At 38.4% G+C, this 25938-nt stretch overlaps 1 long non-coding RNA gene across 1 annotated transcript in view; it reads right to left on the bottom strand.

Annotated features, from left to right (window-relative positions):
- The window catches only part of LOC113491409, a 29669-nt gene extending 4061 nt beyond the window's left edge, over positions 1-25608 (bottom strand). Inside the window, exon 1 of the long non-coding RNA XR_003400396.1 lies at positions 25488-25608. This is a non-coding gene — a long non-coding RNA (uncharacterized LOC113491409). The remainder of the gene's footprint in view (positions 1-25487) is intronic.
- Positions 25609-25938: the final 330 nt, after the last annotated feature.

Here is a 25938-nt window from a genome sequence, read left to right as displayed (position 1 = left end):
TCATGCAAATGATTTGGAGACAGTGGGAGAACTTGGGGGAATACACATCAGAGTAAGAAGGAAGGAGACCAAGCATGTAACAAATTTCAGGCATGTACTATTTGTGTGATTATTTGGCATGTCTTCTTAACTGAAACAAGTTAGTCTCCTCAGTGCCTGTAAACACCAAGGACATAATTTATTAGCTGAACCTCTAAAGTGTTTTGGTTTTATTTGGGATAATAGGAGTTGTTCTATCAGTGGTTTTTCTGTGAATCTAACAGAGCTTGAAAAGGATAATATAAAAAAAGGTGAAGATAGAAACGTACTACTAAGGTTTGGGGCTTTTAAGGCAAGTTTTGTACAGCTATAGTTGTAATTCTTTAAAATATACATATGTCCCTTTGATGTTGTATTGAAGTAGAAGCCAGAGATAATACTAGCAACTTAATTGCTGTTCTCTGCTGAAGCCAATGAGCAGTAGAGAAAAGGGGGAGTGTACTTTGAAGAGCCTGGTATTACATGGAAAATTCGCACTTCAGTGAGAATGTACCATGTGCAGGAGGCTGCTGTTTAGATGAGCTTTAAATTCAAAAGAAGGGCAGGAGCCAGAAAGTTCCCCTACAGGTTTGTATCAGGATATCATTGAAGCTTGTGGGGATATTTATATCCTCAGCCAGTGCAACTGATAGAAAGAAGCAAAGTTTGAAGTTGATTCCAAATCAAAACTTTCATGGATGATGGATCTGTGTTTGCAGTTCTAGTCTGGTTTTGATCTCTAATACCTTGCTCTTCAATGGCTTTTCAGCAGTGTAGTTCAAAGACCTCTGTAGAAAGAGAGGGGAGAGCTGTATAATTAGCTTTATTTTGCAGAACAGAATCCAAGGCAGAGAGCAATGTCCCAGGGAGGTGGTTTGCACAAACTCCCCCAGCTCTGTAATGGGACAGGTAGGTCTGCAGCCCTCCCTTTCTACTCAGAAGCATAGAGTATTGCTAAAGTCATTGCCTCTTAATGAGGTTAGTTCTCTTCAGCTGATTATATCGTTAATAAGATTTATATTAAAAAGTCTAATGCATGTTGAACATGGGAAAGGATTAATATAATAAAAGTACAATGTCCATTGTCCACTGGTCAAAAGATCAAAACCATTTTTAAACTCTCCTTAATATTTGATTGTTCCTTCTCCAAGAAGGGTCACCCTTCATAGTGTTGTTCTAGCCATTTATTAATATTTTTGAACTCAGGTGCCTGATTCTCTGCACTGTATCACACTTTCTACTATTACTTACAATACTGCAACATGTTACCAAGTAAAAACATATTTCACAAGATGGGAGAACAGGACTCTTGTGTGGTTTTCACATGGCATGTCCCACTAGTTTGTGCAGTGGAAGGTCTGAAAAACCTGATGTTCTTCTGCTGGGAGTGAGGGAGTTCATCATTTTACAATCTCTGTGTTATTAAACAAAACTTGCTCTAGAAGACACTTTCTCACTCTCATGCTCCCTTTCCCAACTCCCAAAACCATTTAGACTTCATAGTGTTTGGCAGTTGGACATAGAAGCTAACAAATACCTGTTTACATACATCCATGTATTTGGCAACTTTCAGAAAAGTACATGATACTACATGAGTATTTGGGAATCTCATCCCTGGTGAAAAATGGAAGCTCCTTCTCATCCAGTGTTCAGCCCCTGGCAGTGGCCATAAATAACAAAGCACTTACTGATATGTCCCCTGTTTTGCCTTCCCAGCTGATTCAGGTCTGCATGAGCTTGACGTTGTGCATTGCTGTTTCAATATCCCCTGACTGATAATGAGAAAAGGTTTAGAAGGGTTAGACAAATTAATGTAAGGAGAAGAAAAAGAAAACAAACAGCCAAACCAGACCAAAACACCAAACCTAATGTCTTGTGCCAGTGAGCAGCTTGTTTTGTGGGAAAGCATGGAAAAATAAAAAAAATAAAGGAACGTGGTTTTTTAACACAACTTCATTCTCTTTTAGGTCAAACTGAGAAATTGTGAACAATCATTGCCTAGTCACTTTGTGTCTCTCAAGTTTATTGTCTTCTCTCTGCCACCTCTTCCTTTATGGAGAATCCTACTGAATCACTCCTTAAACAGAAGCTGTGCAACATTTGCTACTCCTTATTGCTTTCCTGCCATGTCTTTTTCTTCTAATTCTGTTATACCCTCCTTGAGAGAGGACACCAAAACTACACAGATGATTTGAGAATTGAATGCACAGTGGATTTATACAGTGTCGTGGCAATGTTTTCTGGTTTGTTCACTGTTCCTCTCCTATTCATTCTTAACACTGTCTGCTTGTTTGATCACTAGTAAGCTCTGAGGTGGCATATTTACAGAACTAGCTAAAATAGCTCCAAATCCTTTTCCTTAATGGTAATAGCATACAGTCACTGTGAGATGAGGGGATGGCTTATTTTTCACCATGAGCACTCGATTTAATTTTCTCTTTTATTACGTTTACGTGTTACTATTATGAAGTTCTTTCACAAATCTTTACAAACCTTTTGGGTTTGCTAGTTCTCAATTCAGTACTACCAGCAAGTCACATCTGTGATGAACACTATTTGTCATCTCTATTTACCCCCACCTCCAAATGTCATGTACATGGTAAGCAGCCAGACCTGCCATGTCAGTGGTGAGCTCCTGCCTTGTCCTCTCTTTCCTGTATGTAGCTGAACTTTAAGTCACAGTAGCACAGGGGGAAGAAAAGTTCAAACTGCAATTCAGTTGAAGTCTTAATCACAGAAAAGAGAGGGGGAAAAGATTAATTTAAGGCACTATGTTTTAACAGGAACTTACTGGAAAGGGAAAAGAGTAATATAACTGTTTGGAGTCCATCCTACCATCCTGCTGTGCATTTAATACTCTTTTTTAATACTATAATACTCTGAAACAACATATCTGTGCAGGACTTTAACTGGGCTTGGGCTTTGTCACTATCCCCTTAAAACCCTTGTGAACATCTCTCCTTCATCTAAAACTCTCAGTAATATGAGGTCTACCAGATTTGTGTGATTTTCGGGTGGAGGATTTTTTTGTGGTTGTTTGTTTGTTGTTGTTGTTGTTTTTGGTGGTTTTTTTAAGTGGCTTTGAAATTACTGCAGCTACTCAAACACCTAACTCTTCATTGGGATTTAATTTTAATCTAAAGATACTGATTTAGATACACTGCAGTTTCAGTGTTAAAATTAAAAGAATCTGCTCATGCAGATGAGTAATTGGAAGAGGGGGAAAAAAAAAAAACAGTGACAGAGAAAGATTTGAATGGTGCAGCTGAACTATGCCTGCTTGGCACAGGGAAAGGAGATAAAAATAATTCCTTTCCCTAATTAGCAATAACACAGTTCACTGTCACATGCAGGAAAACTTTAACTCCTTACTGGTACAAACTGTGCTGTCTGGTTTCTTTCTGGGTTTTCTCACCTATGTGTTAGAATTAGAACCACCCAACCACCTTTCACGGACAACAGCTGATACAGCTGTTTGATGTCATTACAGACTTTCTGGCCTTTGTTGTTTACTCTTGGTTTCTTTAGGACCACCTCTTCCAGCTCACTCAGTCTGTGAATAGGCATTGAAGAGTTAATTTGCATCTTAGCACAGCTGAAAGGATGGAAATGTCTAATGGGAGAATGGGAAACAATAATAATTTTATTTTCCTGATCAGTTACTTGTGCTTAGAAAGCAAAATTTACATCTCTAGTTAGGAAGGATTAGTTGTTTTTACTTTATGTTAGGTTGTTTTGTTTTCAGGCACCAGCAGAATGCTATAATGCTTGGTTTGCAAAACCTTCCAGAGAAAAGTATTTGTGTATATATATCCATTACAGGCACCTTTTTTTTTTAAAAATTAAAAAATAAATAAAAAACCCCCAACAAAACAATAGATCTTGAGCTTGAAAAGGTTTCTTTTGGGACCAATTTACAATTCTACTTGTTAATCTGTTTAAGTAATACATACAGGTGGTGGGAGAACTGTACAAAGATAATGGATAAACTAGTAAGGGAGGGGTCTTTTAAAAGACAGCCTTAACATTTGTATCTAATTGATATCGAAGTTATAAGTCAGCTAAGCCTTCTGTCCCTAGCCAAATGACTGAGCATAAGTGTATTTTTATATAGCTCTTTAATGTTAAGTGACAAGGAAAGGCAGCCACTTAAAAGTATTTGACATTCATAAGCATCCAAAAGACTTTCTGTCATCTTCTATTTATTCATTCACTAGACTAGAAAAAGCCATAGTGCTTTGTTTTTTCCCTTTCAGGGCAGCAGTCAATGCATCTGTGTCAAACCTTAGCTCTTCTCATCTGTGCTTCATAGTGTCCATATCCCTTGCTTCTCTTTCTCTTTACTGTCACCAATCAGCTTTTGTGTGCTCATTAACAGCAAGAAGTGCCGCATCTGGAATTTCCAACTCCCAGTCTGAAAGAATTAAAAGGACTGAGTGTGCTGCTGCCCCTCCTGAAGACAGTAGCACAGCTCTCTCAGCAGTAACAGAATCAGACTGAGTGCTAATCGAAAATTGTTTGAAAAAAAAAAAAAAAACAACTTTCAGTGCCTTATTTTATACATTTGTTTGAAGAATATTTGGGGTGCTTTTCGGGTATAACACTGGAGGCTTTTAATTCAAAATATATTGATAGTGTTCTTTGACACTTTGAATTTTAGCTGGTGTGCACTTGCTTTCTACATTCAGCTTTGCACGTAAAATGTATTTAGATTCCCTGTAACATTGAGAGTAGAGTATAGGAATGGGGTGTTTCAAAAATAAAGGAAACAGTCCTCTTTCTTAAAAATGTTTCATACAGTCAGTTCTGATGTTTAATTAAGTCTGTCCAAGAGTATTTAGGCAGCTGAGATATTAAGCTAATTATTTGGAAGAATTTGAAGATTTTGCCATAAGGAAATAAAAATGTGTTATTTTGAAATAGAGAGTTTAAACAACAACAAAAAAAAAAAGCTTGGAGGGAAAACAACAGAAAACATTCTGATGTGTTCTAAATAGTGTAACTGGCACACTAAACAGAACTACCCTTTGAGCTGTTACCCATAACCAAACAAAAAGGCTTCTGCATGTCATTATGTTTTGGCCCTTTTTCAGTTCATCTGAAAAACTTAAGCTTTTGAACTCCTACCTGTCTGTCTGCCCCTGCTGATAACTACTGAATACATTGTTCAATTTTAACCATGTTGCAGAGACGAACAGTTCTAAGGACACTTTTTGTCCCTTCAAGTTTCAAGAAAGTGGACAGAGTCCCACAAGTGTCCCTCTCATGGAGAGACTGAAGCGGAAACTTTATTAGCCCCTAGAGAATTAATACCTGAAAGTGTTGGAGGAATGAGTCAACCACAAGAAAAAGACTGAACATCTCTTTGTGCCTTACTAGATGAAAGAACCCAAACACAGTACACAAGACCACACAAAATGGAGCTACACAAGGTCTGCCCTGTGCTGCTGCTCTTGTGAGGGGTATTTTAGCATTTGGGATTTTTTCTTTTTATTAAAGGGATAAATATTTCAATAGTTTTCTAACTGGCACAAGGGAAGGGAGGCCAAATGTCATCTGTTCCCTAGTGTGAGTTTTTTTCTTCTGTCAGAAAAAGAGAAAATTGAAGTTGTGTCAGATTCCTTAGTATCTGCGGAAAACTGTGCTGCTGTCCCATTTTTCTTGCTGTCTCTTTCTACAGGTTTCTGTAACAGAAATCTTCTCTTTTTCTTTGGAAGAGAAAGAAAGCATAGCCAGAGCTGTTCACCTGCAGGATTGCACAAGCAGGCAAATAATACAGGTGATGCTGATCAAGGATGCAGAGGACAGGGAAATACAAGTAATCTACGTGTATCTCCTGTCGTACTAACAGTTGCAGAGTCTCAGTAATTGCTGTGCAATAATGCACCTAAGTGCCTCACTCCTGAGGTACACAGGAGCTAATGCTTTGAGAGAAAGACAAGGAAAACCGATAAATGTTCTTCCAGCTCATGCAATAGAAGTGGAAAAAATTCCTAAGTATAATGATGCTTCCTTTACAATGACTCATGTTAGTGTTTCAATGGTGAGGTTAATATTACAAGCAACTTACTAAGGTCTGGAGTCACACTAAGCTCTGCATTTGAGTGTTTGCAGTGTGTGAGACAACCCCATTTGTAAGCATACAAGGCATAATATAGCAACACGCATCAGGTTAGTTAATACCCACATAAACAAATAATGTGAGCAGAGTTTGCTTATGTAGCATCACTGTGCATGCTTGCAGTTAAATTCTGCCTTGTATATTTGATTTCAGCCTCAATCTAAACATACTGCTTTAGCCCTGGGAAAAACAGGAGCTTAACAATGGAAGTGATACTGGTGGCACGGCTGCAGTTGCAAATGATGCCATTTTAATACTTAGCTGATATTCAGGAGCTTTCAGTCTTGGGTTGAAGAGATCTGATTGAAAATCAGACACAGGCATATATGGAGAATTCCAGGTTCTCCAGTTGCCTTGAAGTTAAGTGGAGTGGGCACTTGATTATTATGAAGGCTAGAATTGGATTGAAGAATCATACTTAAAGGTGTAATAGAGCTCAGAAAGTGTCAGACCTTGGAAGTACCTAGCCCTTGATTGTAGCAGCTGGAAGTGATTTAACAAGTACTTGAGGTGACAGAATCAAATGCTTTATGTGATGAATGGGCTGTTTCAATATAGCAAATGATTTTGCTCTTTAAAAATCAGAATTAAACAGTTTGTTTTTTTGTGAGGAGTGAGATCACGGAGCAATGAAGTATACATGTGCACGTGCCCAGAGATATAGCATTTCATGTTAATCTTGTCTTTTCTAATAATATGTTCACTTATTTTTTAATTTACTGCTATGCACTGGTCCTTCTCCTCAAGTGGGCTGAGACTATGTGTGTATTTTATGCATGATGGTGTCCTAAGAAGCTGAAATATCTTGACCCATGTAGATCCAGCTCTTTTCGTTAGTGACCTATAGAAAATATGTTTGCTAAATAATGTTTTCAGCCAAATTCAAGAGGCAAATAATTTCAAATATCGGTCACATAATGATATTTGGCAATTGGATATCTGGATGAACGTATACAGAGCTGGATGCAGAGCTGGGAGGAGATTCCTCACCTTAATGCAAGGGAGTTTTGTCCAAGTAGTGCCCCATCTTGGATTCAGTCATATGGCTTGCTTAATATTGTTGCAACTGTAATTCAGGCATCCTGTCTTAAAAGAAGTTCCACTCCACTTGACACTTCCACAACGCAGCAGGCTGATTTGTTCTTACATTCACTGTGGCCAAAACTTCAGTGCTTATCTTCCCTATTACAGACAGAGACAATTCCACACACCCAAACCGTCCTTAAAAATGAAGTCAGACCTGAACGTGATTCAATAGCTATTCAGTGAGCAGAACAGTTAGTTATAATGTTAAACTCTCTTGCTTTTTTTTTTTATAGGAAAGGAAAAGTGCAGAGAGGAAATTTAATGTTCATTTTTGGTCTTTGTACTAATCAGAATGACTTGGGTTCTTACTGCTCCGCTGTTCCTGAGGCTCAGTTTTGAATGCACTGAGTAATGGACACAGCCAGTCTCAAGGGAAAAACATAAGAGAAACTGCATTTTAAGATCAATGCTTTAACATAACAACTCGAGGAACACCTTAGGATGTCAAGGATGACTTTATATTGAAGTGGAACCACACATAAATGATTTGTTCATAACCAATTGTGATTTGTGATCCAACGTGGGATCTAAGAGGTTTTCAGAAGGCTGGGGGTTCTCGTAGGGCACATGAGTAATTGCTTTAGGACTAACCAGTTGGCAGTAAACTATCTTCATGTCTTCTTTTGCTTCCCCTGGTCAGCTATGAGATAGATGCTGAAGTTTGAGCAGACTGAGCTTCAGCATCTGGACAGATCCAGCCTGGGCTCACAAATGCCTGCTGCTTCTCTCTTACATCTTTCGGTACTGTATTACTGCTGACCTTAGCATCACTGAGCAGTGATCACAGAGCAGAGACAGCAAATCTCTACAGATTCTACGTTTTCAGTCAGTACTGAAATGCCTCCAATTTGACTCTTCCCCAAATCAAGAAACTATATTCTTTAAATCAGGCAATATCTCTTGATCCCTGGTCTATCATGCTTAAAACTCTTAAGTGTTTTCTGCTCTTGTACATGACACAGCACAGCCATTCATGAAGTGGCAAAAGTCTGGCACATCAGGTTGTTTGGTAGGGCAAGACCTTCAGTCCTATACTGGGTCACCCCTTCACACAGCATCTTCCTCTTTCTCCAAAAGAAGCTGCCACCACAGCTTCACTTTTGTTATTTGGTTTCACATCCCAAACATGCTTGGTATGTAAAGGAAGGCTATACATTTACATGCAGAAAGCCAACACAGTTCCCAAAACTGGAGATTTAAATACAGCAGAGTATCTCCTAAGCAGTGAGATATCATAGAATAATCAAGGATATAAGGAATTTCAACAAGTCCAACCCCCTCCTCAGAGAAGAGTGAACTTCAGCATCAGGTCAAAGTTAGATTCAGGTATATGAAAAGATTGGGCCACACTGATGCTAGGAAACTGTTCAGTTTAAGTTAATGAAATGCTATTAGTGGTGGTATATTCATAGCTGCTACCTTTCAGTATCTGAAAAACATATGTTATTACACTTCCCCCCGAACTAAAAAACAGATTTGAAACGAACATTTTTTTCTTCAGAGATATTTGCATAATTGCACAGAGTATGAGTGTTAATGAAGAGCTAGTAATAAAACTGGATGAATTAGCATGACTGAGTGACTTAACGCAATCCTGTTGATCATAGAGTTAGGGATGGCTTGCATTTTGCCAGACCTTTTTTTTTTTTTGGTAATATCTTGCAATTGCACATTTTAATTTGAACTTTCATTAATTACAGCTTTATTTCATGAACATGAAACTTCATTGACTTAAGTGTTTACATCAGTAGAACACCTATTCTAAAATATGTGCACCTGACAAAATTGTTAATGAACTCCTCACCACCACCACCCCCAACATAAGTACATTTTGAAGTCACTCTGGTTAAGGGAAGCTACTTTTTACTTTTTTTTTTTTAATACTTAAGATGCTTTTTTTGTATGCTTCTAACTTGCAGGCTAAATTCGTTTTCCTTTTAAAATTAGAAATAGCAAAGCATGTAATTTCCTTCAATAACAATATTATCTCTCTTCTATCCCCTTGTCTCCCAGTACTGTTTGTTACTGGTCTGCAGCTGAGTTGGTTACCTCACCTCTCATACAGTCAGGTAGGTGAGGCATGCAAGGACTTGTAAGAACAGCTGAGAAAGATGAGTTGTAGCTAAGCCAAATTACTTTCTGTTGAAGAAGAGACACTTGTGGGGTTTGTACTTCTCACTCTATTAGGGGAGTAATCACTGGAAGGTTCTAAGTGCCAGATTCAGGTAGACATAATGTCTTAATCTCAGCATGAATATAGCTCCCAAATAATTGGGCACCTATGGCATGGTTCTTAGGTACACTTAAACCCCAGTGTTTTGAGTGGAGCTTGATCATGTGGCCCATAATCTCACCAAAAGTCAATGTTGTGTCCCTTTGCCTGCTTAAACATGACTGAAAATATCACAAAGCACCACTGTGTATTTTTAGATTATGAAATAACTTGGATTCCTCCCCATACTCCTTTTGGACACTCTCAAAAAACTTACCCTTAAGCTAATAATGGCAACTGAGACAGGGAGAAAGAAGATTTTATATGTTTGACAGAGAAATACTAGATTCAATATCAAGTTTGTATGAAGGACATCTTTGCTCAGAAACTTTGCCTATGTTATTTCAGTCAGAAATAAGGGGTTTGGATAAAGTTTTCTCACTCTATGAGATTCCTTATATTGTCCCATTTATAGGACTGGAATACTGAGATTATCAGTCCCTGAAGCTAACTGCTAAATATTCAAGCACAAAGAAAAATGCTGAAACTTAACAGTGAAAGCATTCCTTCCCTGTTCCTATTCTGCCTACAAAGATGGATCAGGCAAGGAGATATGTATGAGCTTTGGCTTTTATTAAATTAAGCAACAACGATAATTTAATACTGAATATATATATATATATATATATATAGTATCATATATAGTAAGTATCTATAAATATTTAATTATTTAGTAGAACAAAAGACAGAGATTTTGGCAAACAATGTGACCCAGTATGGGATTTCATTAAAAAATATAGAAGATAAGCTTATAGCTCATGGGTGATTTGAAGTGAAAACATTTGTAGGTGTATAGGAAGAAAATTGGGATTGTACTCCAGAGTTTAACAACCAGAAATATGTACATTATGGTATATACAGACTGTGAGATTAATGCTGTCAGAAAGTCAAATGCAAGGGTGAAGCCAGTTTGAGGTAAAGTTGAAATAAAGTTGGCAGGCCATACTTTTTTTTTTTTTTTTTTGACAGAAAAATAAATAATACATTTTGTATGGTTAATGCACTGTAAAATAGCCAAGTCCATACTGAATACCAGGAATTAAGAGATTCCCTTCTGCCTAGTCAAGTGTATCTGAGCCCTCATAAAGTGTTATTTGTAGAACCAGATGAGCCAAGCTGGTTTAGGAATACTCTTTTCTCTAAGAAAAAACGTGAAGGGCATCCCAGTTCAAAGCAGAACACTCTCATTTAGAGCTCTGCTAATCAACAACACAGTCAGAATTCTGCCCCAAAACAGACACAGTGCTCTCTAAACTGAAAACCAGGACTTCCCCAGTATTTTCTTCTCGACTTTGGAGCCAAACTTCATGTCTTTTCTCACCTGTTCAAGTTTCTGCTGATAAATTACCATAATATTACAATTCTTGAAGATGCTTGTTTCAAACAAATATGGAAAGAACAAAATAGAGAGAAAGAGAACAGGGTTTAAGTTTAGGAATTCATCCATGGAGCATAGGTCTGTTTTGATAATGGAAAACCTAGGAGTCACTTTTAACTCCCTGTGAATCTGTGCCTATCTTGAGGTTATAACATCTCTGCAAAATAATTTTGATTGTTAATGTACATATATCCTCATAGATTTTTTAACTACTACTGCTTTTACTACAGATTATTATTTACCTCAATACTTTATTCTCAGTTCAGTCTTTTTCCTACCATTTCAATTTATCATTTAAATTTTGACTTGTGTCTTTAAATGTATATAAGTGGTAAGAAGTCACTGCAAACAATCAAGAAAATTCCTAAAATTGCCCTCTCTTGAAAAGATTTGCCCAGCAAAATTTCAAGGCCACTAAGCAAAGTCACAGTGGCATTTCTATGGGTGCTCCTTCCCATTAAGGACCAGGAATTTTGCCTATCATGTTCTTGGCCTGGCATTGTTCCCCCTCCCACAATGGACACTTCCACTGAAATCTTACAGACATCATGCTAGCCAAAGAAAGCTTACAGAAACAGACAGTGACATTTTACAATGCTATTTGCTTGAGATCGGGTCAGATGGTAAAACATCATTGATATATTTAGGACAAAACAACAACAAAAAAAGAAGGCTTTTGGTATGGGAATAAGATAGGACATAATTGGCAACAATTGAAAATGCTAAATTTTAGAAGAAGGAACAGGCCATGAATGATTAACAGATTTGGCAGCTAGGTTCATACATTAATTTCCTCACAGCTTCATGAAATTCGGTCTGAGAGTTTCAGTTCAGGCACATCTATGGAGAACTATTCATCTGAAAGAAAGACACTACAAGACCCTCTAAATTCCTCTGTGTGTGAAAAACTCTTCTAAGAAGAGATGAAACTACTTAGAGCTTCTGCTTGAAAGAATTTCAGTCTCTTCCCTCTGAATCTAGTCTTTCCAGTTGTTTTCCATAGGCTAAATTATAGCCCTTCACCTTAGGACTGGCAGGGTTGCTGTATACCAGCCAGTTGTCTCCTGCAGCTAAGTGTATCTAGTGTGGGAGTGGCATGGAGAGAAATGTTGGTACTCTAAAGCCTGGTGCCCCCAGGAATACCTGGAGAGATGAGTTAAGAGCAGCTCTGGTTATCTGTGCAAAAAATGCATGCTATTTTTGCTCATGCTTGCTGCTTTGATCTTGTTTATCGGCCTGCAAATGAAGCACATGTAGCTAGGCTCCTCCAATGCTTACCTCTCCTATTGCATTTCCTGGTATTTGCCTTAAACTAGTTGCCTCTTGCTGTTTAGGAAATTACCTGTGTCTAGTTAACTTATACAGGGACAGCCATGTTTTATGGCATCTTCACTTCTGCCTTTCCATTTGAGAATTCAGCAGCCATCATATTTGGTTTCCCCCTTTAACAAACCCAACATTGATCTTGCAAATCGTGCACACAGCACTTTCAGACAAGATAGATAATGACTTGAACTGCGGCAAATGGGACTATATGACATCACACTTTTGTGAGCAGACAAATCTGTAATTTTATTTAGTTTGACAGGTATAAAGGGCATTTCAAAAATTGATGATATCTACTGTGATTTTAAGAAGGTCTGGGATATGACTGGAAAATCTTCACCCAACCTATTGTTCCCTAGGGAACAAACTCTTCAATAGAAAAATGCAATATCACTTATTTGGGGCATTAAAACACACCTTTAGCCTTTTTTATTGTTGTGGAAAATATATAATATCCCCCTGTGAAGACTCCAAGTGTGAAAGCGAGATGCTAGAGCTGAATCTCTGTCAAATCTGAGGAGCTGGGTCTGTGGCTAAACTTTGCAGATCAATGTGAAAGAAAAAGCTGAACATGAAAAACATCTGAACTGTTTAATGAAAATGTGGATCTGTGCTGATTTTGCAGATCTATCTCTTATTGTGAAAGCCCCATCGCCAGCTGGGTATAAGATTCATAAGCATTTTCTGAAGTTTCCATTAATAATTCTAGTAAAACCAGCTGTGACAGACTTGTGGTGCAGCATCAGTCAAGGTCAATATGCGTAAGCACCTAACTGCAGAGTCCCACCTTTGGGAGTGGGATGCACAGACCTCAGCCGGATCCTTAACCTCACAGAGGAAGGTTTTTGGCAGCACCTGGATTATCATGGCTGTCCAGCTGCACTGGGGGAAAGTCTGATGAAAGGAAATGTTGAAATACAAGCTCATTTCCCTGAAGCTTGGATGCCTCTCTAAACCCAGCTGTGGGGCTGGAATTCACAATGCCACTTCTGCACTTAGCTGTCAATATAACCTCTTCACGTGTGGATGTCACACACAATTATTTTATTTTTTTTTTTTTTTAAGGCATAACTGGCATGGCTGCCCACCATTTACACAGGGGAGTCATCCTTGGATAACTTGCACAGGCAGAACTTCGTTATAGGGAGGGCCAGGCCAGCTGCTGCCCTCATCCCTCAGTACCCTTATTAGCTAGCCATAGACATCTCTGCTCCTCTCTCCAGAGCTGTACCTCTGGGAAGGAGGACAAAGCAAAAACAAGGAGAGGGAATGGTCCTTGGCTGAGGGATGAGGGACTCCTAAGGACTGTCCTGGGACATTCAGGGGTTTTACACTTAGGGTAGGATTTGAGGTTGATCTTGATACAGAAAAATAATTACTTGTTTTGAGATTTATTTACCTATTTACTTATAGAAAACTGCTTAGAAACTTATTTACTTATTTATAGCAAGTTACAGTATTTTTTAAAATATTGTTAAGAAACCTGCTTGCCCAGACTGTTTTGTGGAATTTTACCAAGGACTACTGTTCATCAAAACAAAACAGTTCACTGTGAAAATATACCAAGAATTACAATGTTCAGCAAAACATTATACTTTTGTCCTTAAGAAACAGGTGGATCTAACTAGTTGGAATTTTGCTAATGAGTAAAGATAGCCATATACGAATGTGTGAATGGTAGAAGTTCTATTGGTTCTCTTGGATAAGATAGAAAGTAAACCATCTGAAAAACACTCCTGTTATTCAAGAAATTGGCCAAGAGAATCTGTGCATGCTCCAGGAAAAAACAAAAAAACAACAACAACAAAAAACCCCCAACAAAACAACAAAGTGAGAAAGACTACGAGCCTTTCTCCCCAAAACCCCTGAAGACGACCACCAGGAGGCAACGCACAGATGCAAAGATGACATAAACTGCTGACACCAGCCTTTTGAACTAACCCAGCCTTACTCATGCATGTGTATGTTTGTATTATGTAACCCAAGGAATATGGATATCCACACTCTATCAGTTTTTGGTAAAATGTGTGGTGAGTGTGCAAGCTTTGTGTAGAGATCCTCTTGCACCCTGGCGCTGGAGTAAACATACCTGCTTTATAACTCTATTCAAGTTGTAGAGTCTTTTTTCTGTGAATCAATCTCGGCCTTGGTCTTTAATCCTATCGCTGAACCATGCAAGTACTTTGCATTTTGCCCAGCCCAGAAATGCTAGGACCCAGTCCTCTGCTGAAAAATGAAGAAGTTTCATTTCTCACTCCATCTGCATGACAAGACAGTTTTCTGAAGAGTAATACTGAGACAATCTCTCAATGAATTAGGTGTGGTTTGCATGTTTCACCCTAGCTTTGTGAGACTTTTGTCATAGGAAGGTGATTTACCCTGCAAGTTGCCTCTGATGCCAAAGGAAAATATTTCTGCATAGTCCAAAGAAAATGAATTTGAAAATATTTTCTAATGAGTCATAAACCATTAAAACATGTGATCTGCCATACTGATAAAATTCTAGATGTGTCTCCGTGGCTGAAATTACAATATTTTAAGCTCTGGTTTCTAGTCTAATTTTTAAGAAGGCAATCTATTGTAAATATTTTTGTTAACTCCTCCCTCCTGGCTTTTGATGTTAACTATGTGCCCAGTCCTGCTCTCACTAAGATGAATGGAAATATTTTACTGATTATCTCGGTGAGGATGGAGTTATGTGGAGATATGGCTTCTTGTTATGTCCTGATGGAACATAATGATTTTGATAATTGTCATAGTATAAAAAAGTCTGTGTAGTATGAATGTTAATGAACTGATAAACTTCCTATAGAAGAGATGCTTCTTGTCTATACAATGCACCCTGAGGTCCTCATACAGAAGGAAATTAGGCTTGGTTTCACAGCATTTTGAGTTTTGTCCCATAGGGCTCTTCCTTCAATTTCTCCTTTTGGTTTATGCAGTAGGGAAATTCCGTAGGTGGGTCAGGCCCAGATCCTTAAACATATTGCATTGAAGAGCACAGCCATTTAGCAGTCAATCCTCATCTGAACAGCCTGGAAGAAAAGCAAAAGGAGAGCAAGTGTTGCCTTTCTGCTGCAAAAGAACAGTCGGTGCTGCCAGAGTCCTGGCGCAACACGTTTCCAACAGAAGGGTGTGATTCAGTTGCTGACAGAAACAATCTTGACAAGTAAGCTCTAAATCTGCCTGTGTGTATGACAGGGATTGAAATATCAATCCTTGAAGAGATAGATGGACGTGTATTTTATTGGCCCAGTGCTTATTGTTACATTTTAGAATTGCTTTTAACTTTAACTGAAGAAAAACAAATCACAAAACACTGTGAAGAATATGATGTCTTTAAGAAACATCAGCTTCAAAAAAAATGTTTATTATTCTCTGCAGCTTCACTCTTCATTATTTTGTAAGCTCTGAAGGAGGAGCAGCTTTGAATGCAAAATCATATAGTACTTACTGTATAGTTTGAAACATTCTCAGTCACTTGGTAATTGTAAAAGGACAAAGAACAGATTGGAAGTGGAAAATCCCATTTGACTACAACCAGATTTTTTTTAGTGACTGTTAATTTTGGATATGAGAAAAAGACTATATATCTTAAAAATAAGAATCTTTTTCTGCCCTTTAAGAAAATATAAATCCCAGTTAAGGGGGAAAAAAAGACAACTTTACCTGTTGTTCCCAAGGGAGTCTATAAAATGTATAATGAAAATCAAACCCACAAAATATTCTTAAACATTTGTAGTGTCCCTTCTTGGGAAAATAACCTATTGTGCTAATACTAACAATGAATAATCATATTAAGATCCGCAATAATTCACATTCTCCGTGTCCTTATTCTGTTAAAAGCCTCATGTGGTGGTTTCAGTCCTGCCGGGACCGGATACCACGTTGCCGTTGTCCCTCCCCTACTCTCGGACACAAGTAGGGCACAAACCCCGAGTTAAAATAAGAAGAAATTTAATACAACAGTATAATAAGCAATCTGAACAACAACAGTAGCAATGATAACAACAATAAACAATAATAACAGTAAACAAGACAAAAGATATACAGATGCTCCCCACTACCAAAGCCACAAAGGGAAAAGTTCCTGTGCTCCTGCACCCGGACCTGACGCCAGCATGCTATGAATAACCCGCCTGGAGATCCTTTCCCCCTCTCTGCTGGGGAAACTTAACCCTATCCTAGCTGAACCAGGACACCTCATGATTCCAGTAAGAATTTTTATTTGGAAGGTAATTTATGCACAGTCTGAATTATTTTACTGACCAAGTCTTAGGTATCATAGATGGGTGGAAGAACAGAGAAAAAAATTGCCTTATATGGGTATGAATAAGCTAGCATTTTCTAGCATTTGTGTGCATTATGTACACTCTATTTCAGACACTGAATTAAAGACACTAGCTAATAAACTAGACAATACAAGATCTTTAAATATGTTTCCTCAAATATTACAGTAAGCTTTGTAAAGAATTTTGTTTTCTTTCTAAATTAGCAGATGCCTGAATTATTTTTCTCCTCTACTTCATTTCTTCATTACTTTTATAATTATTATTATTTTTAAGCAAACCTGATCTCCTACATAAAAGTTCAAGCCAAAATATTCTGATTTAAAATTAGATATCCATGGTTTTTGTAAGTGAAGTTCATGGCCAATGGCTAAATCCTGATCAGCAGCCACATTACTGGTCTTTGTTGAGGAGCGATTATTTTACTAACTCATTGGTGTTGGAGCAGGGTAGTCCTTGTGCTGTACAAGCATGTAACTGATGGGCTTAACTTACAAAATAAGCTTCTGAACACTGTTTTGGATCTTGGTTTTTGTTTCTTTTAAGAAAAGAAACAAACCCAAACATTACAGGGATGGTATGCATGCCTTTGGCCACCACTCAGCCCAGCCTATTTTATTGCCTGAATAAAATTACTTTGGTTTTCCAGAGTATTCCTGGAAGGAATACTGGAAACTTCTGGAAACTTCTAGCAAAGAATCTTAAACTCCCTCACAGCTTGTCAAGTGACATACTGTGACAATAGTACTTTTTGCTTCTGTACCTCATCTTTCCAAGTGTTAATGAAATGTTCTCCATGAGAAACTCATAGTTGACAGACTTACAATGAAAAGATTTCAACATGTCTGTAGTGAAGCATGATTTTTTTTTTAAGTATACAGACAATTTGATCTAAAATAAGACAAACAGCTGTCCTACTTGCCTTATTTTCCCCATCACTTCCTTGGTTCCGAAAATGTGAACTAATTACTTTTCAGATTTACAAGTTATTTTGCAAGTCAACAGTCCCAGCAACTTCCTAATTCTATATGAAACAGGCTGTTTCTGATCGTAGCAGAGAAATTAACACAGTAAAAATGTGTGGATCTAAAATATAATGGATCTAGACACGTTTCCCCCTGATGCCCTTGATGCAAAACCATGCTTCTGATTTCTTTTCTCTGAATGAAATAAGCCCCTTGTGATAATTCTCCATCTTTGAGTCATTAAAGTCACTATCTGGCAGAGACCAACACATATGCTTAATTTTGCACCATGCACAGTGTTATGGTAATCATGGGGACACTTGCTCAAAACTTCATAGGCATTGGGCCACAAAGGAAAGATTCTTAAAACAATTAAGGATGAAGAAACATGACATACTGCCAGGGAAAGAGGAACAAATAGACATGAGTCAAACTCCTTAACAGTTTGGAGTCTGATACGCCTTACTTAATTGAAAAGAAAGGAAAACAGAAGTTCTGGCTTTCATTGAGGTTGGTGAGGACAGTGAAAGTTACTTTGCAGAACACTTTTCCAACCTGCCTTCTGCAAAGCTCTATTAGTCTCTTTGGAGCACCTGTCTGTTGTGAAAATAATTCATTTTGTCATGCCCAGTAACACACTTGTAGTCATTTTATGAAAGCTTATATAGCAGTTTCACCTCTAGCTTTACCCTCTGTTATACTACATCACAAACTCATTTAAATAGTGATATTAATGTTTTTAGAGATCACTACAAATGGTTGGCAGCATCATTGCAGTTAATGTCTCATGGGAGCTATACAAGGGAATTTTATCAGCTTGAGCCTGAGGTATTTGATGAAGTAATAACAAACTAGCTTTGAATTGTCTTTCATTACCCTTTATCTCTCCTAGAGAGAATATAATCTTATTCAAATTATAATGGCCTCTGTTATCAATGTGGTTTACTATTTATTTACTTGCACATGGACATGCAAATGTACATGCATTCTCCTCTTTTTACTGTACCTGTAATGAAATTCCTTCACTATCAGAATCATGCATGATCACAAATTACAAACTAGTTACTCAGAAGTGTAATTTCCTTAGCATTAAAAGCATTAAAAATAAAATTAAAATCCAACTTTTTTTTAGGAAAAATGAAAGTGCCTTGATAAGGAGTAAAATCCAATCATTAGACTTTAAATGTACCTTCATTTATCTTTAAGACAAACATGATATATTCTTCAGAAATAGATAGGCTGTCTCACATTTGGGCAGAGAAAGAGACAGGAAGAAAAGTTTAAGTAGTGCTACAGGGGGAGGGAAGTCCTGGGACCAGAGCAAAGAAAGAGATCCTAATGGCAGAACTTTGGCTCTCCCTGACTAAATCACCTAAACTTTTCTGAGGCCAGGCTTATATCAGCCGAACAGGTAGGAATGCAAAACATGGTTCTAGGTTATTAATTACTTGGTAGTTGTTGAACACTCAGTAAATAAAATGAGTATGTAAGTGCAGAATGAAGGCATGACTGTGAAGACATACAGGGAAAATATTTTTTTGTTAAATGACTTGGCAGCAAAACAGCTGGATATATGCTGGTATACATCTGCTCTGTTTAGCTTAAGCGTATACTGAGAAAAGAACCCAAAGCCTACAACCTTCCTCCAGTGGCTGTAACAGCTGAAAATCAGACATCAGATATCGAAACATTCTGTTACTTATTCTTCTTTCAAAATGCTACTAGGGTAAAAGGCAGGTGGACTGTTAGGATTGCTTTTTTCTCTATTATCAGTTCATCTCATTCATGTGCCGAGTCAGGGTCTTTTTCCCTTTTTTGCTAGTGTTAAGGGATCTACATTCTTCCCTTTCAGTCACAGGCCACACAACAGCCTGAAAACTGGCTCTCTGTGCTGATCTTGACTGACAGATTAGCTTTTTCTTCACCAGTTTGCCATAAGGCCATTGATTCTGATTGATTTCTAGTCAGTGTTTACTTACTGTCACTGTAATTAAAACCAGGCAAGGGGAAGTGATTATTTAAGCCTGTCTTATCAGACCAGCACTCAGAGTGAGGACAAACACTGCTGCAAACAACAGATATTTTTTACCATATAGTCTTCAGGCTTATGTCACAGCAAGTGTTAAATATTATTTCTATTCATTCTTTTCAACAGAACTAGATAGAAACCAGACATGTAACTATAAACAATACCCAATAATATTTATAGCAGTATCTATATTAAGCTTTCTTTGTAACATGAATAATTTGTTGTTGCAATGTATCTGAAACAACCAGGTGTACATAAATACTGCATAGACAATAGGGATATTAAATCCTGAACAGATAAAAAGCTTACAGAGCAAAGTGGAACCAGAATTTAAGAAAAATATGCATATGTTTAAGTAGATTTAAAATAAGAAATGCAGTTCAAAGTTTGCTGAGTGACAGAGAAGCAAAGATGCTCAACAGAAAGTATAGAAACATCAAATGTGTAAAAGCTGATAAAGCCAGATTTTTACCTAACATTCAAACTGGAAATAATCTGGAATTGAGAGGTAGAGCTCATAAATTTTAACCATCTTGATGGGAGATGATTTTTTAAAAATGTTTCTTAATGAATTATAAAATAGTTGTTTGTAAATGGAACCTAAAGTGAAGCTGGTTACCAGACTACCTTAAAGGATAATTCTTTTCAGCTGTGAAAGTAGATCAAATTCATCAAAATAGTGTTTGCCAGATCAGTAGGTCAAATATGACTAGGGATGCCTAGGTTAAAGGCTGAGTAAAAGAAGAAAGGAATGGTGATTTTCCACAGCCAACAAAATAAGCACACTCAAAGGAGATCTTTCACAAAGCTTGTGACAATCTGTCACTTTTCCCCCACTGATTTGGTAGGAAGGATAGGTAGGACAGATACTGGCCAGTGTTTTTTGTAGAGGGAAGCAAATTCTAGAGGATGAGAACTTCCTCCAGAATGCCTGAGATGCTGGAGGTCTGTACTGGATGTCAATACAAAAAGGGATTGGGACCTGTGGGGGTTAGAATTTTTGGAACCAGGGTTAAACACAGGTCTTGAGTGGTGCAGAATAACCCAAAGTGTTTCCATTTAGGACATTAAACAAAAACCTGAAATCCTGCCTGTTGCTTGTATTACATAAAATTTTCTTAATACTTGCAGAACAGGGATTTTAACCTTTCCAAAGCAATCCTGTGTGCAATTCTATTTAATCACCCCTCTACTCTTAATTGGATCTGACACTGTAATTCCTATCCTCTTCTAAATTGTTGGGAATTGTTTCTGTGTGTTGTAAAGTAGCCTCAGTGTTATACTTGCCCGTGAAATGACCTTTATAAGTCTTGTGCAAAGACAATAAAACAACTTAGTAAATGTACTAAATATTACGTGTTGTCAAAGTATAATCAATTTTTCTAATATCAAGTGACAACTTTTAAAATTTATCCTCAAAGCATGGAGAGGAGTTCAAAGACAGAATTTAGTTTGCTTGATTGCTTCACTTATTTACAGGATTACAGTCCTCACTGATTTTCAGTATTCAGACATACTTTGTGAGAAAGGTAATGTAAAAAATGTATACATTTAAGATCAAGAGAGGCTCAAATCACAATTTGGAATTACTTTGTTCTTTTGTGTTGCATAAAGTTTGGATTGTGAGCCATACATTTTTGGGTTAAGCCCTTAGTATAACCAGTAACAGTTTGGAAGAAGTATTGCCTGCTTTGTAGATATAAAGAACTTTAACTTTTACTTAACAGGAGTAATATTCCTAATTTGATGCTCATGTTTGTAGTTCCAGCATTTTTAAACAGCTGGCAGTGGGCAAGAAGCAGACTAACCTACCCCCTGGAACTTATATTCTCTTCAGGCAGAAAAAATCCAAGTCTGTTGACCTTTCAAGATTACCTAGAGGCTTATGAATATACTCAGAACTTTTGATGGTTAAAGAATATAGGATTTTGTCTTTTAGCCTCTCTTGGCATTTGTGAATTCTGAATATTGTGTGCACTCTTTAACAAAATGTTTACCTACTTACACATTTAACAAGAAATATCTCTCATAAATCATGAGAGAAAGCAAATAACCCTCCATGTAACCATAACATGAATGGATTCCAGTCAGTATGTCCCCAGACCAGCATCTTTCAATAAACTTTTTCTCCTAGTTCATCCTTCTAAAACACCAAGGGCATTTTTGTATTTGTTTCCAAATGTTTGTCCCTCCAGACTTCCTTCCGTACCAAAAGCAGGTGTGGTCCCTCTTTATTACATAGTGATGATCACTTATCTCAGTTGATAGGTGAAGAACAAAAAGCATTGCAACTTCTGGTAGATAAACTCATTCAAAGATCAGTCTGAGCCCCATTAGGGGCTAATGGAATGAGAGGAATTTACACTATCCCAAGAATCATCTACCTGGCAGACCACTCAGATACTAAACCTACATATCTAGAGACATTAGACTTAACAATTAGGAACACAGTAAAAAAGATGGTTACACCTTCCCCCAAGTACAGCTGATGCCGTGCTCTACTCCAGTACAAAAGATGGAGGATTAGGTCTAACTCGCCTCGCCGGCCTAATCCCCAGCGTACAAGCAAGAAGTATCCATAGAATCGCACAGTCCTCCGATGAGACCATCCGGGAAATAGTCAGTAATGAGAACATTGAGAAAGAGTTAAAAAACCTGTGGATTGCAGCAGGTGGAGATAAGGAAAAGGTCCTGTCCGTATGGGACCCCGGAACAGTTATAACGGTTGCTAAAGGATTAATACGTGAGGAGGACTCAGAATGGGAGAGACCCACACCAAGGAGAGTCTTTCCAAAACCCTGCAATTGGCATAATCAGGAATTCAAAAATTGGACCAAACTGTTATCCCAGGGCCGAGGCATAGAAAACTTTGAAAAGAACAATATTAGTAACTCTTGGATTGAACATTACAGGGGCATTCCTCACAGAAAGCTAATCACTCCCCTCCAATTAAGAGCAAATGTATACCCTACCCGAGAATTCCTAGCAAGAGGCAGGCAATCGACATATAATAAATCTTGCCGTCATTGTCATGCCAAAAATGAAACCTGCGCCCACATAATTGGCCTATGTCCTATTGTACAAGATGCCAGAATTAAAAGGCACAATAAAATTTGTAATGTATTAATTGAGGAGGGTAAAAAGAAAAATTGGATTGCTTACCAGGAACCATTGATCAGAGATAGCCAAAATGAATTGTATAAACCAGACTTAATATTTCTAAAAGATGACACAGCAGTGGTGGTAGATGTAACAATCAGATATGAAAGTAAAATTGAAACATTGCAGGAAGCTGCATCACAAAAAGTAAATAACTATAAACACTTAAAAGACCAAATTCAAGAACTAACAAATGCATCCAAAATTAAATTTATGGGCTTTCCCCTGGGTTCTCGTGGAAAATGGTACGAAGGCAACTATTCAGTGCTCACAGACATGGGCATTTCCAAATCCAGACAAAAGAGAATTGCGAGGAGATTATGTAATATGGCCCTATTCTCCTCAGTAGACATACTTCATATCTTTGTGAGTAAATCTCACTCAAAATCTGTAAATAGTTAACAATCACACCTTCGGTTCTGTTAAATCACCTCTATTCGGTTCTGTTAAAATCACCTCTATCTTTAAGCACTTTATGTAACTTCTAACTTGATTGTAATACACACTCATGTCTCAAGTTGGATAGTAGGATGGGAATCTCGCAACATTACAAGCAGTGTCTGCCAGTTGAAATTCGACCCTCACAATTGGCCTAAACCTTTACTGAGTCAAAACCTACCGATTTTGACATAGGTGGACGGGCCACCTTTACTTAACCCGGAAAAGAAACATATATTTATATGTGTTTGATAAATAGCCCTAACAACAGGTTTGGAGTAAGGTTCATAATGTACATCCAGGATTTAACTGAACTGACTGCTATCTCTAACCCTATTTACCTATTGGCTCTGTCGGTAGGTCTGTCCATGACAGATGTATTTCACAGTATTACAAAGGTTCCTAACGACTGTGGCAATATTGTTATTGTTGAGCAATGCAATACAGAAATACATCAGGATAAAGAACAAAAGTAAAGACTAATCTGTGAAGGTCAAAAATCAGTTCAGATATGAATCTGTCTGGAATGTGGAGGATTATATAAGCAAGAATTTAGTTTGGATTTTTACAGAGACAACATCCAGTCAGGAAATTCTGCTGTTCGTGAGGACATGCATTTTCCAAATTTTATGATGAACAATATGAAAGGATTTTGTCTGACATAAGTAGACTGTTTCCAGTGAGGTACTGGGAACTTCTTCCCCATAAGTGAGTGGGGACTGGTTTTGCTAATTAGAGACTAGCAAAAATCCCTCAATTCAATGGGCATCATGTTGTCAACAAATTAAAATAGCTGATCATTTTGAGGATTGACTAAAATTTCAGTCCTTTTCTTCCAAACATAACTGCCTCCCAGCATCTCTCCTAATAAACTTTTATTTCTAATTTTTTTTTTTTTTAAGATCTATCACTATGTATCTAATGCAGACAGTGAGCTCTTTCTCAAAAGAGTACCCAGGGGCACTGGGATTCAGCACTGAATCAAGGTTCTCAGCAAAAGTAGGTCAATAATTTGATATTATTTCATTTTTTCCCTCTGCATCTGGTCATCTGACAACACTGAACCTCCTCTACTTCCTCTGCTTACCAGTTGTTTGATCTCTGTAATACCTAGCCTGTGACAACTTAATAATGTTATCCGTTGAATTAGCAGTTCAGTTCTAGCTCATGATATGAAGAATGCAAAGAAAATTGGTTTTGCCTCAGCTAATCTGGAATCTTCATGGCCGATGTGCATGCTCTGTTTCCCCTTCATGTGAATTTGGTTCTCCATGACTAACCTCATTAGGTGAGGGTTATGGGAACTCCACTTCTTCTTCCACATATCTGAACCAAATGTCTCTGTAAGCCCAAATGTACACAAGGTCTGTTATACTTCTCTCCCATTTATCTTATCCAGCTCATCACCTTAGGTGATATCTCTGGTAGGAGGAAATAACTCACCTGGGGATGGCTACTGTCCTCATACTGCCTCTGGCACCATCGAAATCCCACACCTGAATGGTAGCTGCAGCCTTCACTTTGAGCCTGCCTGACAATAACATAAACAGATATTATTTACAGATGATCATCACAGAATCATAGAATGGTTTGGATTGGAAGGGACCTTAAAGACCCTCTAGTTCCACCCCCCCTGCCATAGGCAAGGACACCTTCCACTAGAGCAGGTTGCTGAAAGCCCTGTCCAACCTGCCCTTGAACAATTCCAGGGAGGGCCCAGCCACAACTCTATGGGCAACCTGTTGCAGTGTCTCACCACCCTTACAGTAAAGAATTTCTACCTTATATCGAATCTAATTTTACCCTCTTTCAGTTTAAAACTGTCATGTCTCATCCTATCCCTACACTCCCTGATAAGAGTCCCTCCCCATCTTTCCTGTAGCCCCCTTTAAGTACTGGAAGGCCGCTATAAGGTCTCCCCAGAGCCTTCCCTTCTTCAACTCTCTCAGCCTGTCTTCATAGGGAAGGTGCTCCAGCTCCCTGATCATCTTCATGGCCTCCTCTGGACCTGCTGAGCAAGTCCATGTCTTTCTTATGTTGGGGGCCCCAGAGCTGGACACAGTGCTGCAGATGGGGTCTCACAAAAGCAGAGTAGAGGGGGAGAATCCCCTCCCTTGACCTGCTGGCTATGCTTCTCTTGATGCAGCCCAGGGTACAGTTGGCTTTCTGGGCTGCAAGCACACATTGCTGGCTCATAGTCAGTTCTCCATCAACTAATACCATGTACTCCGCAGAGCTGCTCTCAATCGACTCATCACCCAGCCTGTATTTGGGCTTGGGATTGTCTTGACCCATGTGCAGGACCTTGCACTTGGCCTTGTTGAACTGCATGAGGTTTGCACTGGCCCACCTCTCAAGCCTGTCCAGGTCCCTCTGGATGGCATCCCTTCCCTCCAGTGTGTCAACTTGACCTGGTTCAGCTAGGAGAGGGTTAAGTTTGCCCAGCAGAGAGAGAGGGGAAAGGGATCTCCAGCCGGGTTATTCATACCATGCTGAGGTCAGGTCCAGGGGCGGGAACTTTTTTTTCCTTGGTGGCTTTTGGTGATAGGAAGCACATGGCGGGTTTGTTCCGTGACCATTGTGGTATTTCTCTGTATATCTTTTGTCTTATTCACTGTTATTGCTGTTTATTGTGGTTATCATTGCTACTGTTGTTGTTCAGTTTGTTTATCACACTGCTGTATTAAATTTCTTCTTATTTTAACCCAGGTTTGTGCCTCACTGCCAGCCTGACTGGCTGAGGGTGGGGGAGGGGCAACGGCAACATGGTCTCTGGTCCCGGCAGGGATTAAACTACGCAACTGCACCACACAACTTGGTGTTGTCAATGAATTTGCTGATGGTGCTCTCAATCCCA

The sequence above is a fragment of the Athene cunicularia genome, assembly GCF_003259725.1.
Source record: "Athene cunicularia isolate RWA chromosome 1 unlocalized genomic scaffold, athCun1 chr1_part2, whole genome shotgun sequence".
Taxonomy (NCBI): domain Eukaryota; kingdom Metazoa; phylum Chordata; class Aves; order Strigiformes; family Strigidae; genus Athene; species Athene cunicularia.
This window is presented reverse-complemented; position numbering and strand designations above follow the sequence as displayed.